Source organism: Macaca fascicularis, chromosome 16, assembly GCF_037993035.2.
Source record: "Macaca fascicularis isolate 582-1 chromosome 16, T2T-MFA8v1.1".
NCBI lineage: Eukaryota > Metazoa > Chordata > Mammalia > Primates > Cercopithecidae > Macaca > Macaca fascicularis.
The window spans coordinates 8,842,560-8,860,395 of record NC_088390.1 but is presented as its reverse complement, the minus strand read 5'-3'; the positions used below and the strand labels follow the sequence as shown (position 1 = coordinate 8,860,395).

Sequence of the window (17,836 nt, the reverse complement as noted above, 5' to 3'; positions counted from 1 at the left end):
AGTGAGCTGAGATCATGCCACTGCACTCCAGCCTGGCAGCCTGGGTGACACAGCGAGACTCTGTCTCAAATAAATAAATAAATAAATAAATAAATAAATAAATAAAAGAATTATAGATAATACAGCAAAAACTCCTCATCTGCTAGCTTCCTTCTACAATTGCTGCCCGTCACTGAGACCAGAAGCCCTGCCACTTGGTGACGCCTGTGACATGGAGCAAAGCAGAAGGCAAGCTTGGCATCCAGTGGCTTTCTACAGCCGTGTTCATGAAACCTTTATCTTTTTGAAGCCTGGCTGTGAAATGGCCTGGAGACATGAGTCTCCACTGGACTGAAGTTCTTTGCAATCCTGGGAGCCTGTGGTCCCTGACAGAAATGTGACTGGTGAGGTGTTGCTATGGTTTGAATATCTGTCCCCTCCGAAACTCATGTTGAAATGTAATCCTCCATGTGGCAGTATTAAGAGGTAATTGGTTTAAGAGGTGATTGGTTCATGAGGGTGCTGCCATCATGGATAAGTGAATGGGTTAATGAATTAATGGGTTATTATAGGAGTGGGGCAGGTGGCTTTATAAAGAGAGAGACCTGAGCTAGCATGCTCAGCCCCCTTGCCATGTGAGGCCCTACAACACTTTGGGACTCTGCTGAGAGTCCTTCCCAGCCTGAAGGCCCTCCCCAGATGTGGCCCCTTCACCTTGGACTTCTCAGCCTCCATAACTTTAAGAACTAAATCCCTTTTCTTTCTTAATTACCCAGTTTCAGGTATTCCACTATAAGCACCAGAAAACAGACTAAGACAGTTGTCATTGGCCGCAGAAGTAAAACTTAAAATATGGCCCCTGGGTAAGTCACTTACCCCACTGGGTCTCAGCTCCCATGTCTGAAAAATGAGGGCCTTGGCCTCTACGACCTTCTAAGTTTGTGCCTCTCGGCCTTTACGTGATTCCCTCCTTTGGGCCAAGGTCACGCCAGCCCTTCTCACCCTGCAGAATAGCACAGCATTCTGGAACCCGGGATATGCTGGGGCCTGGAATGAATGTTCATCTCCTTCCCCGGAACCTAGCAGCAAGTTCCTGGTCTGTGTGCAGAGGCACTACGTTGAGCCCAAGACACCAGCCCTATAGGCCAACCTATCTGCTCTCAAAGCCAGGGTCTAGGGAGTGGTGGGATGAGCCAGAGGGGGCAATCTGTGGTGATTGGAACTTGGTGTCTGTGGTCGAGGGCTGCAGCATGGGGACTACTGCGGAAGGCGGAGGTCTGGGTAGGCATCTTCAGGGCAGGGGCACCTTCCTACTGGCACTCAACGCTCCCTTCAGCTTTGTTCATGTCGACCCCCTTAGGCTGCAGTTTTGGACACTTGCATCCCCTCTGCCCTTTGCAAGGGGCGAACCATGCTCTCGGGCCTGGAAAGCTATTTTCTGTCTCCACACGGGGGTGGTACGGCTGTAAGCGGGCGGGGGGGACTGAAGAGAGCTTCTGAAGGCAAACCAGGACAGGAAGGGAGAAGCTTCGACCCGGGGGTTCCGAAGTTCTCCACCAGGGGGCGCCAAACACATGGGAAAACTAGCGTCCCTCTTCCTTGTGCAAACCCGGTCCCTATGCCCTTCCCAAAGCTGCGGCTCAGGATGAGGCCGGCAACCTGAAGACCCTTTAGTTCTTGGAGCTTGGAATTGCAGAAAACCCCGCGGATCAGGTGCCGTTGCTGAGCTAGCTTTGTGAGAGACAGGAGGCGAGTCCAGGCTCTGGGAAAAGGGAACGGCTGCAAAGGCTTCCAGTGGAATTGGCAGATCGACCCTGATGCTACCTTCGTCTTGATCAGTGTAAATATGAAGAAACAGGATACACAGTTGCGTGTACTTCTTGAGTTTCCTAGGGCAGACGAAGGACCACCTGAGGTCAGAGTCACAATAATGAAACCAATTTCACAGACCCTCGCCTCCTGTGCCTCAGCCCCATCGCCTTCCAAGCCTGGCTGCCCAAATCTCATCAGTGTATATTCCAGGGCGTGCAGAGAGAGCCTCGCAAGGATTTACAAATAAGTCCTATCTCACCAGGCACTCACTGGATCTCTGTCACCGTGGAAAAGATGAGAAGATTTGTCATGGGAAGCCTCCAAGAAAATTCCAAGACCCTCCACTATCATATCAATATGTTACAATTTTCCTCTTTCAGGAAGCATGTAGCATCTAGAAACAGTGTTTCTTCCTATTGTTCTTGGCAAATTACATCAAAATCTGTGTGCCCTTTGCCCAGAAAAGAGATGACACTTCCAAGAAGGAGAGAATATAGCACCTGCTTTTGGCTAAAAACCCTCTTCTCCAAGGTTGTACTGGCTTGTTTTCTAAATTTCAGTTAGAGAATAGTGAGAAGCTTGCCCTTGGGGTGGTGAATTAGGTAAGAGAACTATGATTGGATAGTTCTCTTGAACGATCCAACTATCAATGAACCTACCTGAAATGAGGTTAAGAGAGTTGGGAATGGATCCCACCAGAGGCCTATCATCTTTACGGCAAGTCCTAAGTGGGATCTGAATGTCTTTCCCCATGACACTAGCTGTCCCACCTTGCCTTGGAGCTTGGCTGTCAGCAAGCAAATAAACCTCACTGTGTCTGTCCCTGGGACTAGTGAACCACCTGGGGACTCAAGGTGTTTGGATATTTGAAGAAGTCTTGCCTTCCACAGAAGATCAGAGGTTGTGTGGTGTTATCTGAATTTTGCTTAGCATTGTCTTGAACAGGCACTAAAGAAGCATTTCAAGAAGAAAACAATTGTTTTTAAAAACTTAACTCTTCTTTGTCATTTGGTGCTCAGAAATCTTTGTCTCATTGCAAACAAAGGAGCCTAAGTAAGGGCAGTCTTGGAAAGAAGAGGCACCAGGTACCATTACTGCATTCATACTAAGGCCCACCACCACCATGACCACCACCAATGGAAACGAGAGATGGGGTTCACATGTGGATGACAAAGATGTGAATGACAAAGGTCTAGCATCAAAGGACAAAATCAACAGAAGAGAAGAGGCAACCTATGGAATGGGAGAAAATATTAGCAAATCATATATCTGATAAGGCTTTAATATGCAGAATATATGAAGAACTCTTAAAACTCAACAACAGCGACAAAAAAACCTGGTTTTTGTTTTTGTTTTTTGTTTTTTGGTTTTTTTTGAGACAGAGCCTCACTCTTTCCCCCAGGCTGGAGTGCAGTGGCATGATCTCAGCTCACTGCAACCTCTGCTCCCGGGTTCATGCCATTCTCCTGCCTCAGCCTCCCAAGTAGCTGGGACTACAGGCGCCCACCACCATGCCCAGCTAATTTTTTTTTTTTTTTTTGTATTTTTAGTAGAGACAGGGTTTCACCATGTTAGCCAGGATGGTCTCAAATTCCTGACCTCATGATCCACCTGCCTCAGCCTCCCAAAGTGCTGGGATTACAGGTGTGAGCCACTGTGCCCGGCACAACCTGATTTTTAAATGGGCAAAGTACTTAAATAGACATTTCTCTAAAGAAAACATACAAAAGACCAGCAAGCACATGAAAAGATGCCCAACATCACTAATCATTAGGGACATGCAAACCAAACCGCAATGAGATACCATCTCTCACACTCATTAGGATGGCTGCTATGAAAAACAAACAAAAAATAAACAGCAACAACAAAACAGCACTGTGGCTGGCCTGTAATCCCAGCACTTTGGGAGGCCAAGTTGGGCTGATCCCTTGAGGTCAGGAGTTCACCTGGCCAACATGGTGAAACCCAGCCTCAACTAATAATACAAAAATTAGCTGGGCCTGGTGGCACACACCTGTAATCCCAGCTACTCAGGAGGCTGAGGCAGGAGAATCACTTGAACCTGGGAGACAGAGGTTGCAGTGAGCTGAGATCGCATCACTGCACTCCAGCCTGGGTGACAGAATGAAACTGTGTCTCAAAAAAACAAACAAACAAAGAGTAATAACAAGCGTTGGCAAGGATGGAGAAATTAGAACTCTGTGAACTGTTGATGGGAAAGTAAAATGATGCAACCACTATAGAAAACTGTAGGGTTGTCACTAAAACAATTAAAAATAGAATTACCATATGATCTAGCATTCCCACTCCTGAATATATACCCAAAAAATGGAAGGCAAGGTCTTGAAGAGATATTTGTACATGCATGTTCATAGCAGGATTATTCACAGTAGCCAAAATGTGGAAGTAACCCAAGTGCTTATCAACAGATGAATGGATAAAAAGTGTGGTATATACATACAGAGGAATATCATTCAGCCTTTAAAAGGTTTCATATGTTTCCTCTGTTCTTTTCTTCTATGCTTCTCCTGCTGTGTTCTCATTACATGTATTTACGTGAACAGCTTTTGTAGCTATCCCACAGTCCTTGGATGCTGTGTTCGGGTTTTCTTTTTTTAGTCTCTTTGCATTTTGCTTTTTTTTTTTTTGAGATGGAGTCTCACTCTTTCACCCAGGCTGGAGTGCAGTGGTGCCGTCTCAGCTCACTGCAACCAACCTCTGCTGCCCAGGTTCAAGTGATTCTCCTGCCTCAGCCTCCTGAGTAGCTGGGATTATAGGCACCCACCACAACACCTGACTAATTTTTGTATTTTTAGTAGAAACAAGGTTTCACCATCTTGGCCAGGCTGGTCTAGGACTCCTGACCCACCTCAGCCTCCCAAAGTGCTGGGATTACAGGCATGAGCCACTGCACCCGGCCTTGCACTCTGCTTTGTAGTTTTGGAAGTTTCTTTTGAGATATCCTCAAGCTCAGAGGTTCTTTCCTCAGCTGTGTCCAGTCTACTAATTAGCCTATCTGGGTGGTCTTTATTTCTGTTACAGTGTTTTTGATCCCTAGTGTATCTTTTTGGTTCTTTCTTAGAATTTCTATCTCTTAGTTTAAATTGCCCATCTGTTCTTGCATGCTATCTGCTTTATCCATTAGAGCCCTTAGCATATTAATTATAGTTGGGTTAAATTCTTGATCTGATAATTCCAACATCCCTGTCATATGAGTCAGATTCTGATGTTTTCTCTGTTTCTATGTTTTGTTTTTTCCTTTTAGTATGCCTTGTAATTTGTTTTCCCCAGACATAACCTACTGAGTAAAAGGAACTTCTGTTCATAAGCTTTTAGTAATGTGGTGGTAAGGTGTGGGGGAAGAAGAGTATTCTATAGTCCTATGAGTAGGCCTCAGTGTTTTAGTAAACCTGCCCCCGGACTGTGAACTTCACACATGCTTCTCAATTGTTCCCCTCTCCCCATTAGGTAAGCTAAGATGGTTAGAGTGAGCTGGAATTGGGAATTTTCCTTCTCCTGCATGGAAGGTTAGAGGAAATTAGAGTTGAGTGTTTCCTTTCCTCCATGTGGAAGGCTGCAGCTGGTTGGAATTGGATATTTTCCTTCCCCTAAGTTAATTAGCCTCTGATAAAATCCCAGCAGGTTCGACTCTGGTTAAATAGTTTCTCCTAGAGGAAGGCTTTGTTGAAAAGAAGGGAATGCATTGGTATTTCCAAATAGCTTCTTTTCCCATCCCCAGGATGGAAGCATGAGGGAAATTTTCTCAGATTATTCACTGTGAGAACCTAGTGGAGCTCCAGGAGGTAAAATTCACAAGAGTATAGGGACCCCCTTATGCGTGGGTCCCCCTGGAATATTTATCTCTCAGACTTGTCCATGCCAAGCCTCCAGCAACTCATCAAGTACAATGCTGGTTTCTACTTGTGAATTTCTGCTTCAGTATGTTTTGATTCTCTGTATCTACCTGTCTGTCTCTCCAATCTTGGGGGCACTGGTTTATCCTGTGACATCACTTGTCTCACAAATCTAAGAAGAGTTGTTGATGTTCCCGTTTTTTCAGCTTTCTGCTTGTTAGGACACAGTAGCACTTGGCTTTGTAATGTCTCAGTATTTGGTAAGTCCTCTTTACTCTTCTTTCTTTAGGCTTTATTCTCCCTTATAAATCTTACAGTAACTGTTTCACTTTCCCCCAAAAAAAATTCTGGAAATTTTATTGGAACTGCATTGAATTTGTATATTAATTTGGAGGGATTTGGCATCCTTACATTGTTAAGCCATTTATCCATGAATATAGTATGTATTTCCATTTATTCAAAACTTTATTTATTTATTTATTTATTTATTTATTTTTTGAGATGGAGTCTTACTCTGTCGCCCAGGTTGGAGTGCAGTGGCGCCATCTCAGCTCACTGCAAGCTCCGCCTCCCAGGTTCACGCCATTCTCCTGCCTCAGCCTCTGGAGTAGCTGGAACTACAGGCACCCACCACCATGCCTGGCTAATTTTTTGTATTTTTAGTAGAGACGGGGTTTCACCATGTTAGTCAGGATGGTCTTGATCTCCTGACTTCGTGATCCACCAGCCTTGGCCTCCCAAAGTGCTGGGATTACAGGCTTGAGCCACCACACCTGGCCTCAAAACTTCTTTATGTCCTTTACTAGTTTTAAATTTTGCTCCATAAAGATCTCATGTAGTTTTCATTACATAAGGTCCTAAGTACTCAATAGGTTTTTATGCTATTGTAAAAGATCATTTTGTATATTTTTATATTTTCTAATTGGTCATTGACAGTGCAAATAAACCCTATCAGTTTCTTTTTTTTTTTTTTTTTTTTTGAGACGGAGTCTCACTCTGTCACCCAGGCTGGAGAGCAGTGGCGCAGTCTTGGCTCACTGCAAGCTCCACCTCCCAGGTTCACGCCATTCTCCTGCCTCAGCCTCCCAAGTAGCTGGGACTACAGGTGCCCGCCACCACTCCTGGCTAATTTTTTTTGTATTTTTAGTACAGGTGGGGTTTCACCATGTTAGCCAGGATGGTCTCGATCTCCTGACCTCATGATCCGCCCACCTTGCCCTCCCAAAGTGCTGGGATTACAGGTGGGAGCCACCATGCCTGGCCTACTTTCTGATTTTTAAGTAAACATGAATTATTAGATAACTCTAACTTGATCCTCATAAATTTGGTTTTAAAAAATACACTGTTGGATTGGGGTAGCCAATATTTTATTTAAAATTTTTTGCATTAATATTCACTCTGTTTCTTTTCTTTCACTTTTCTTAACCTGTTTTCTCATTATAATTATACTAGACTCATAAAATAAACCAAGCAGCTTTCCCTCTTTTTTCTATTTTCTATTTTATGGAACAACTTGTATAACATAAGGCTTATCTGTTCAACATATGGTAAAACTTTGTGCCTGGAGTTCAGTAGAGCCACTTTTCTTGTATCCAAGAAAACTTTATATACAAATGTTTATGTAATTTTCTATTTCTTCATATGACATTTTACATTTTCTGGAAATTTATCCTTTTCTACGCAAGTTTTCAAATGTATCAGTGTATAGTTCTTGAGACTGTTGCTTGCCTACCTAATATACATTTCCCCTCTTCTTTACCCAAGTTATGTACCTGGCAGCAATTGTGTTCAAGTAAAATGTTCACCTTACCATACTCTGCATCTTAAAGTGTTCACCTTACCAGAAATTCTGCAAAGGATGTCTGGTAAAGAATTTTGCTTTCCAGATGTAGGCTCTACCTCCTTCTCTTCCCCTTCCTTAGAGGAGAAACAGCCATCTTGCAACCATGAGGTGAAAAGCATGAGCAAGAAAGTGCTATCCTCAGCTGAACACAGTCCTTTTTGCTCAGTTACTCTTACCAGGTTTGTGTTTAGTGTTCCCCCTGCACCCCACCACAAAAAAGGCTAGTTTTGGTTTAGCTAATTTTACCCATTGTGTTTGCTCTCTCTTTTTATTTCTGCCATGATCGTTATTAGTTCCTTCATTCTCATTTCTGTGGGTTCACTCCATTGCTCTTTTTTTTAACTTCTTAAGTTACACACTTACCTTTTTGTTCTAAGTATTTTTTATTTTCTAATAAGCATAGTCACAAATTTTAAATTCTCTTGTGTACTGCTTTAGTATAAATTTTGACATTGTGATTCAGCACACATTTTGACATTATAATTTGGTTCTAAGTATTTTATAATTTCCCTTGTCATTTCCTCTTTAGCCCAAAGTTAATATTAATTCTTCCCAGAAATGTGGTATTTTTAAGTGCCCCTTTTATAATGAATTCTAACTTTATTTCACTATAATTGAAGGATGTAATTTCCTCATAATTAATTTTTTGTAATTTATGGATTTTCCTTTGTTAAGTATAAGAGCATATGTTTGTGTATGTTTTAGTTCAAAATTATTAAATATATTATTCAAATATTCTATCTTGCTTATCTTCTTGATTCATATACTGAAAGAGCTGTGCTAAAATCTCTGCATATAATTGTTCATATATCTATTTCCCCAATATACATTTTGAGGCCACATTGTTGGATGCATATATGTTTATGATTGTTATTTCTTCTTGATTTATTATCCCTTGTTAGTATATAACATCTCTATTTGTCCTGTATGTTATTTTTGCCCTAAATTCATTTTTCTTCTGATGTTAAAATTGCTACCTTGGAGTTCTTTCTTTTCTTAATGTGCTTAGATTTTTTAACCTTTCATTTTTTAATTTTGCATAAATTATCTTTTGCTAACAGTATTTTATTGAATTTTGTTTTTATATTCAATCAGAGTCTCTTTATTTTGATTTCTGCATTTAATTCACCTACATTTATGTCAATTAATGTTATCTTGGGACTTATTTCTGCTATCTCATTTTGTGTTTTCTATTTACTGTACTTTCTTTCTACTGCTTTCCATCTTCTTTGGGATAATTCAAAATTGTTTTCTTCCATTGAAATGTTTGGATTTTATACTTTCCATTGACTATGTCAAATTTGTTTTTTAGAATATAATACATTCTGTGTATACTCTTCTCATTGTTGACCCTAACATTATGACCCTTACTTACGTTTATTCTTTCCCTTGTCAACTTCTTAAGCTTAACAGCATCTTAAGCTTGATAACTCTTCCTTAAACAGAACAAGTACATTAGCATACTCCCATCACCCTCTAGGCTTTCCTACCAGCAGTTTCCCACTCCCCTTTCCCACCACGCTTCTGGTTTCAGGTTGTATTTCTGAATTATCTATGATATATAAATTTTGCAGGAGAAGGCATTGCTAATTTAGGTAACAATATACTTTTGTAAGATACGTTTCTCCCCTTTACCTTGCGTATTTCATTACTTCATCCTGTATTCATTTCCCATATTACTGGGGTACTTCTCTTTTTAAAATGCTATCAAGGGAGATTGCCTTATAAAATGGTGAAATGAGGACTTTAGTGAGCCATTATCCCTTAAAAACAATAAAAATACTGGCGAAACAGCTAAAATCAACCATTTCAGAACTTTGGAAGTACACCAAAGCCACAGAAGGAACTGAAAATCATCCATCCAAGAGAAAAATACTGAACTTCAATAAGACAGTGGTGTCTGTGGGATTTTAACTTGAAGCTATTCCCATCCTCTCTCCCTCTCCAGCTTGGTGGCCCAGTAGCCATGAAAGGCCAGCAGACATGGAGCTAATGGAGATGACTGACTCTTTTGGAGCTCCATTAAAAGCCCCACGCCTAGAGCACACTCAATATTTTGTCCAAATTAGCAGCTACCTGGAAAATCTCTATTCCCAAGATGTTGCGGCTATTTCATTTGATTCACAACTCAGCTCATGGACAAAAACAACAACAACAACAACAACAAAGCTGTCCCCAGGACATTGCCAAAAACAATAGCAATCTGATGGCAATATCTCAGCTGCCTAAGTCTGTGATTCTGGTTGCAGCAAACAAGAGCCTGGCCAACAACAATAAAAGTTTAAAAGGAAGTTCTTGAGAACTAGAAAACCACAGGGAACTTTAAAAAACTCCAATATATTCCTGGGGATCTAGAAGGCTGTACTCATATGCATGCTTGGGAAAGACCTTAGAAAGAAGAAGGCCCCAGTCATTCACCTCTGGGTGACCCTGAGTCCCTGTACAAGCAAAAAGTGAAAGTTAAGGCTGTCTTATAAACTGCCTGAAGTGTGAAGCTGTGCCTTCAGATACAGCTCCCCTTGGCAAATGGTGAAAGATATACAGACAAAGCATTTAGGGAAATCTTCCGACCAATCATTTTGGCTGACCACTAAATTATACTGACCTAGGACTGAACCCTAGGAAACCAGACTTAAAAATGAAAATAATAACCCTGCTTTAAAATGCAAACAGAGAACTCAGGACCTGCATATTGCAGGGAATATAGAATCTACAGAATTAATCCAGGAAAGGCACTAAGCACATAAGAAGCAAACAGCAAAACAATGACATAAAAAGCAGCAAGAGCAACAAACCTGGGGGGAGGGTATCTCATACCATGTTGTTACAATATACTATCTATCTTAGTCTGTTTTGTATTGCTATGACAGAATGCCTGAGACTGGGTGGGTAGCTTATTTTTAAAAAGATAGTGGGCCTAGTGGCTCATTCCTATAACCCCTGCACTTTGTGAGACTGAGGTGGGTTTAGTACTTAAGCCCAGGAGTTCAAGACCAGTCTGGGAAACATAGTGAGACTCCATCTCCACAAAAAATAAAATACTAGCCAGGCATGGTGGTTCACATCTGTAGTCCCAGCTACTCAGGAGGCTGAGGTGGGAGGATTGCATGAGCCAAGGAGGTCAAGGCTACAGTGAGTTTTGATCGCACCACTGCACTCCATCCTGCGTGACAGAGCAAGACCTTGTCTCAAAAAAGAGAAAGGAAAAAGAAAACAGGTTTATTTGGCTCATGATTTTGGTGGCTAGAACGTTCAAGATTGGGCATCTCTATTTGATGAGAACCTTGGGCTGCTTCAGCTCATGGCAGAAAGCCAGGGGGAAGTGAGCATGTGCAAAGAGATCACATGGTGGGAAGGGGAGCAAGAGAGAGGAATTGAGGAAATCAGACTATTTTAAACGACATGCTTTCATGGGAACTAATTGATTCCCACAAGACAGAAAACTCACTAACTCCTGTGGGAAAGTATGAATATATTTATGAGGAATCCACCCTCATGACCCAAACATCTCCCACTAGGCCCACCTCTCAACACTGCCACATTGGGGATCAAATTTCAGCAAGAGTTTTGACGAAGACAAACTACAACCAAGCCATGGCACTACAAAAAATGTTCTGTTTCGGCCACGCGCGGTGGCTCAAGCCCATAATCCCAGCACTTTGGGAGACCAAGGTGGGCAGATCGTGAGGTCAGGAGATGGAGATCATCCTGGCTAACATGGTGAAACCCCTTCTCTACTAAAAATACAAAAACTTAGTAGGTGCCTGTAGTCCCAGCTACTCGGGAGGCTGAGGCAGGAAAATGGTGTGAACCCGGGAGGCAGAGATTGCAGTCAGCCGAGATCACGCCACTGCACTCCAGCCTGGGCAACAGAGCAAGACTCCATCTCAAAAAAAAAAAAAAAGTTCAGTTTCATCAGTAATTTACAAGACATGCAAAGAAACAGAAAAGTATGCCACATACACAGTTAAACAGCCATCAGAAAATATCCCTTAGGGCACACAGATGTCAAGTTTAGTAGACAAAGACTTCAAATCACCTATTAAAAATATGTTCAAAGAATGAAAGAATACCAGGCCTAAAGAATTCAAGAAAAGGATGACAACAATATCTCACCAAATAGAGAATATCAACAAAGAAATAGAAATTACCCCCAAAAAAGCCAAATAGAAATCCTAGAGTGGAGAAATACAATAACTGAAATGAAAAATTCACTAAAGGGGATTGATAGCAAATTTGAGCTGTCGAAAGAAAGAATCAGCAAAGTTGAAAGTAAGTCAGTAAAGATTATCTATCTGAGGAACAGAGTAAAAACAGAATGAAGAAAAATAAACAGAGCCTCAGAGACCTGTGGGATATCATCAAGCATACCAACATACATATAATGAGTGTTCCTGAAGAAGAAAAGAAACATAAAGAGAAATAAAAAATATTTGGGGTAATGACTAAAAATTTCCCAAGTGTGGTGAAAACCACTAGTGTACATATCCCAAGAAGCTTAACAAACCCCAACTAGAAAAACTCAAAGAGATTCACACCTAGACACATTATAGTCAAGTGGGTGAAAGTCAAAGACAAAAAGAAAACCTTGAAAACAGCAAGAGGAAAACAACCTATTGTGTCCAAGACATCTTCAACAAGATTGACAGCTAACTTCTTATTAGAAATCATGAAGGCGGGAAGACAGTGGGATGACAACTTCGATGTGTCAAAAGATTCTCAATCAAGAATTCTCTATACAACAAACCTCTACTTCAAAAATAAAGATGTTAAGATATTTCCAGATAAACAAAAATTGAGAGCACTCACCGCTAGTAGAGCTTATCAGAAATACAAAAGGGAGTTCTTCGGGCTGAAATGAGAGGACATGAGACAGTAACTTGAATCCACATGAAAAAATAAAAAGCACCAGTAAAGGTTATTAAATGGATAATTATAAAAGGCAGTATAAACATATTTTTGTTTCTAACTCTTCTCTTTTTCTGATTTAACTTTCTCTTTTTAAAATCAACTACATAAAGCAATAATTATAAAACTGTACTGATAGCTGTATAAAGATGAAATTTGCATAACCATATTGGCACAAAGAAGCAGGGAGGGAATGGAGGTATATTGGAGCAAAGAGTTTGTAGATTACTGAAATTAAGTTAGTATTAATTCAAAGTAGATTTTTTTTAAAAATTAAAATACTAATTGTAATCCCTAGAGCAGCCACTAAGAAAACAATTTGTTAAATGGTTTCAAAGAAGATCTTGATGTGGTAAACGTTTTGAGAATTTATGTGCCTGAAAATATTTTAAATTCATGATCACATTTTAATAGTACTTAGAATGCATACAAAATACTGGGCTTTGAAAAGCTCTTGTCCTTCAGTCATTTGAAAATATTACTCAATTGTTTTAAGTTTGATGTTGAGAAGTCGAATGCCAATATGGTTATTGTTTCTTTTTCTCTGGGAGCTTTTAGAATTTTCTGTCTCAACAACGACTAAATAATAGCATATTTAGGAATGAACTTAACAAAAAACGTAGAAGACCTATATAAAGAAAACTTTAAAATTCTGTTGAAAGACAAGAAAAAGAAGACTGAAACAAGTGAAAAAGTTTAGTTGAAAAGAATGAATAAGACTTTGTATTTGATAGCACAATAGGATGACTATAGTCAATAATAATTTACTTATACATTTAAAAATAACTAAGAGTATAATTGGATTATTTGTAACACAAAGGATAAATGCTTAGTAGGATAGATAGCCCATGTTACATGATGTGATTATTATATATTGCATGCCTATATGAAAGCATCTTGTGTACCTCATAAATATATACACCTATTATGTACCTACAAAAATTAAAATTAAAAATTAAAACAGGCCTTGGCCGGGCACAGTGGCTCATGCCTGTAATCCCAGCACTTTGGGAGGCTGAGACGGGCGGATCACTTGAGGCCAGAAGTTCGAGACCAGCCTGGTCAACGTGGCGAGACCCCGTCTCTACTGAAAATACAAAAAATTAGCTGGGCGTGGTGGTGCATGCCTGTAATCCCAGCTACTCAGGAGGCTGAGGCATGAGACTCGCTTGAACCTGAGAGGTAGAGGTTGCAGTGAGCTGAGATTGTGAAACTGCACTCCAGCCCGGGTGATAGAGCGAGACTCTGTCTCAAAAAAAAAAAAAAAGAAAAGAAAAAAGAAAAAGTTTACCATTTTCATTAGGTGATTCAGCATCACAAAGATGGTCTACATTCATTTGTACATTTAATGCAATACTGATAAAAATATTAGCTGGCTTTTGTTGTTGCTGCTGTTTAGTTGATTGCTCTACTTGGAACTAGAAAAGCTGATTCTAAAGTTGATATGGAAAAATAAACAAGCATAGCTATGAAGACTAAAAGAGAAGTACAGTGAGACTGGACCAGCCCGAAAAGATGTAAAACCACATGAATAGACAGACTGACAGAACAGAAAATTTTCATGAAGAAAAGGACTAGTCAGTAAGTGATTTGGAGACAATTGGGCAGTCATAGGATGGGAGGGAAAAAAATGGATCACTATCTCACACCCTACACCAGGAAAAACTCCAATTGGCTCAAAAACAAAAATGTAAAAAGTGAAACCATAAAATGATATGAAACCAGGCTGGGCGCGGTGGCTCACACCTGTAATCCCAACACTTTGGGTGGCCGAGGTGGGAGGATTGCTTGAGCCCAGGAGTTCAAGACCAGCCTGGGCAACATAGTGAGACTCTGTCTCAACCAAAAATACAAAAATTAGCCAGGAGTAGTGGCATGCACCTGTAGTACCAGTTACTCAGGAGACTGAGGTGGGAGGATCGCTTGAGCCGGGGAGGCAGTGAGATGAGATCATGCCACTGCACTCCAGCCTGGGTGAGAAAGTGAGACCCTGTCAAAAAATAAATAAATAAATAAAGTACATGAAACCGTGAAAGCATTTAAAGAAAACATGGAAGAATTCTTAATAGCTTTGTAATAGAGATAGCTTCTCTGACTATGACTGAAAATCCAGAAGCCATAAAAAATATTAGTGCATTTGAATACATAAAAATAAAAAAATTTTACTGACCAGGTATAGTAGCTCATGCCTGTAATCCCAGCACTTTGGGAGGCTGAAGCAGGAGTATCACTTGAGCCCAGGAGTTTGAGATCACCAGCCTGGGCAACATAGTGACACCCCATATCTACAAAAAAAAAAGAAAGAAAAAAATAACCAGGTGTGATGGCACATGCCTGTAGTCCTAGCTACTTGGGAGACTGGGGTGGGAGGATCACTTGAGCCTGGGAGGTTGAGGCTGCAGTGAGCCATGATTGGGCCACTGCACTCCAGCCTAGGTGACAGAACAAGACCCTGTCCCCCCAAAAAAAAATTCTACCAAAAAAAAAAATCCCACCTCAGCATAAGTCAAAACACAAACTGGGAAAAATATTTGTGACTCATGTCCCAGAGGCTATTTTCCTTGCAAAACTCCTACAAATCTCTAAGGAAAAGGCATAGATTTGTAAATAAACTCAATAAACTGATAGGCAGAGGATATCACAGGCGGTTCACAGAAACAGAAAAACAAGTGAATAGACCCAGGAATCCTACTTTGTGGAATGTATCCTACAGATACACCTGCCTATTCATTAAATGGTATTTATACAAGGTTATCTATTACCAAAAAAAAACTGGAAATAGCCCAAATGTCCATCAGTAAGAGACCAGTTACATAAATTATGGTTTGTCCACACAATGAAAAAAAAATCATGCAATTAAAAGCGCCTTTTGTGTATTGATATGGAAAAATCCCTAATGTATATTAACAAAATAAAGAGTGATAAAAATATAGAACAGGATCTATATACCACTTTTTGTATAGAAAGAAAGGAAGCTAAGATTATATTCATGTCTGCTCATATTTGCATAAAGAAACTCTGCAAAATATGCCAAAAGTAATAAAAGTGGTTATCTATGGGGAAGGGGTGGGAAATGGATGGATAAAAGAAGAAATGCAATTAGAATTTTCACTATAAGCTCCTTTTTTGAATCTTTTGACCATGAGAATCAACTATCTGCCCAAAATTAAAAACTGAATTAAAAAGAAATTTTCTGTTTGTCTTTGCTGTTCTTAAGTTTCACCGCAATATGTCTAGGTGTGGCTAGAATGTTTTGTTTTGTCTTCTTAGACATGAGATTTTTTTTTGGTGAATCTGAAGTCTCTCTTGGAAATTCGTGGTCACTTTTTATTCAAATTATTTCATCCCTCTCCATTTTCTTTTCATGAGACTCATCTTACTACTTAAATCTTACATTTTTGCCTCACTCCTCTTTCCTAGCTTTTATTCTTCATCTCTTCCTGATGTCTCTAGGAGAGTTGCTAACCTGGCTTTCCACTCCCTAGTCGCTCTTTGTCTGTATCCATCCTGCCATTCAACGTATCCATTCAGTTCTTTCATTCATCAGTCTTCATATTCAGGATGTCCATCTGATTTGTTCGACACCACTGGGGCTTGCTTCCGCTTCACATTTCTGACACCTTCCCTCATGTCTTTAAACACATTTGTTATGCTTATTTCAAATTTCAATTCCATTAATTGATTGGTTGTTTCCTTTGATACAGGTTGTTCCATTTATCTTTCTCATATAACCGTTGCCCTTCATATAACCGTTGCCCTCCTCAGACATCCCATTCTTTTTCCTTATGAGTTCTTGTCCTTGGTACTACCAACTACATCAGCTGCCAGTGCATACGTGTCCATTGAGAGAGCTTCTGGTGTTGCATTCTGAAAGCAACCACTTCCCTTTTGTCTTCCCCAACCAGGCAATACTTTTCCTCAGCAAATCTTCCAGAGCCTCTTCCTCAGATATTATTCTTTTCCAAGGGCTGCCTCCCTCTGTTGCAACTGCCTGTCCCATTGTATTCATCGGCTCAGACTGCTATAACAAAATATCACAGACTGGGTGGCTTCCATAACAGACATTTATTTCTCACTGTTCTGGAGGCTGGGAAGTCCAAGATCAAGGTGCCAGCCGGACTGGTGTGTGGTGAGGGCTCTCCCTTGGGTTTCAGATGGCTGCCTTCTCACTATGTGCTCACATGGCCTTTCCTCTGTGCGTGAACACAGAGAGAGGGAGCAAGCGAGCTCTCTGGTGTCTCATGAAGACACTGATCCTATGAGATCAGGGCCAACCTTTACAACCTCATATAGCCTTAATTACCTCCTGAAGACCCTGTCTCCAAATACAATCATATTGGATTAGGACTTTAACATACAAATTTGGGAGTAGGGGGGGTGGTCACAATTCAGTCCATAGCACCTGTGGAAGAGGGTACAGTCAGCCTTCTCCCTCGTATCTGCTGTAACGCTGCTCCCTTCTCACCTCGCTGCTCCCAGTTGGCATTAAGTTGGCCCTAGGCTAATGCTGTTTTTTTGTCGCACAGTGGCAACAGGGTGTGCCAGGGTCTTGCCACGGCAAAACGAAGGCGAGAGATCAACAGTCTGACGTCCCCTACTGTTAGGAATAACGCTCAAAATCCTAAGGAAATTGAACACTCGAACAAAGGGTTCTTAGCAAAGCAATTTTACTTCTGCGCAGAGGGATGCCTCCTTGGCCAGTCGCCATGAGAGTACACCTGAACGAAGGGGCACGAGAGCCTTTATTCCTGATGCAAGTCCTACCCCTGTACCCTTTCCCCATTGGCCAGGGTCAGGTCGTACAATGTAAACTAATCCCGGTTGGCTAAAACATTTGATTTTTTAGATAGGATGGGCACGTAAAAGAAAGTGGAGGGAAAGGGGAAGGGGTGTCTGTAAGGAGCCAGAAAGTTAGTCCTCTTTCCAAATAAGGAAAGGAATGTGAGCTGGTACTGATAACACCTGGTACTGTGGCATGCCTGGGCATCTAACAAAGGCAAGAAGGAAAAAAAGAGAAAAAAGGAGAAAAATGGGGGGGGGGGTACTATAAATTAAAGAATAAAAGATTGATCAGATTATTTGCAGAGAAACCTCATCATATCCCACACTAGCCCCCATCCATACCTGTTCCTATTCTGCTTTAGACTTACATTACACACATACACTCTTTCTCTCTCTCTCTCTCTCTCTCTCACACACACACACACACACACACACACACACACACACACACACACACACAGAGGCATCTAACCATATAACTCCTCAGGGTTCCCTCTTTGTTTTCTGTTCAGTTCCAGGACCCGTTAACCTCCCTCCCACTTCTGCAGCTCTCCAGGAACAGGAGCTGAGAGCCTTTCCTGGTTGCAATCTCGTGGGAAGCCTGAAGTTAGCCTCATTTCAGTTCCCAGCTTTGCCATTGCTGGAGATGAAGTTGAAT

The 17,836-nt window shown here is 41.0% G+C and overlaps 1 long non-coding RNA gene across 1 annotated transcript in view; it reads right to left on the bottom strand.

Annotated features, from left to right (window-relative positions):
- Window positions 1–17,836, bottom strand: part of LOC135967938 (uncharacterized) — a 45,895-nt gene that overhangs the window by 5,443 nt on the left and 22,616 nt on the right. The gene's annotated exons all lie outside the window — the stretch shown is intronic.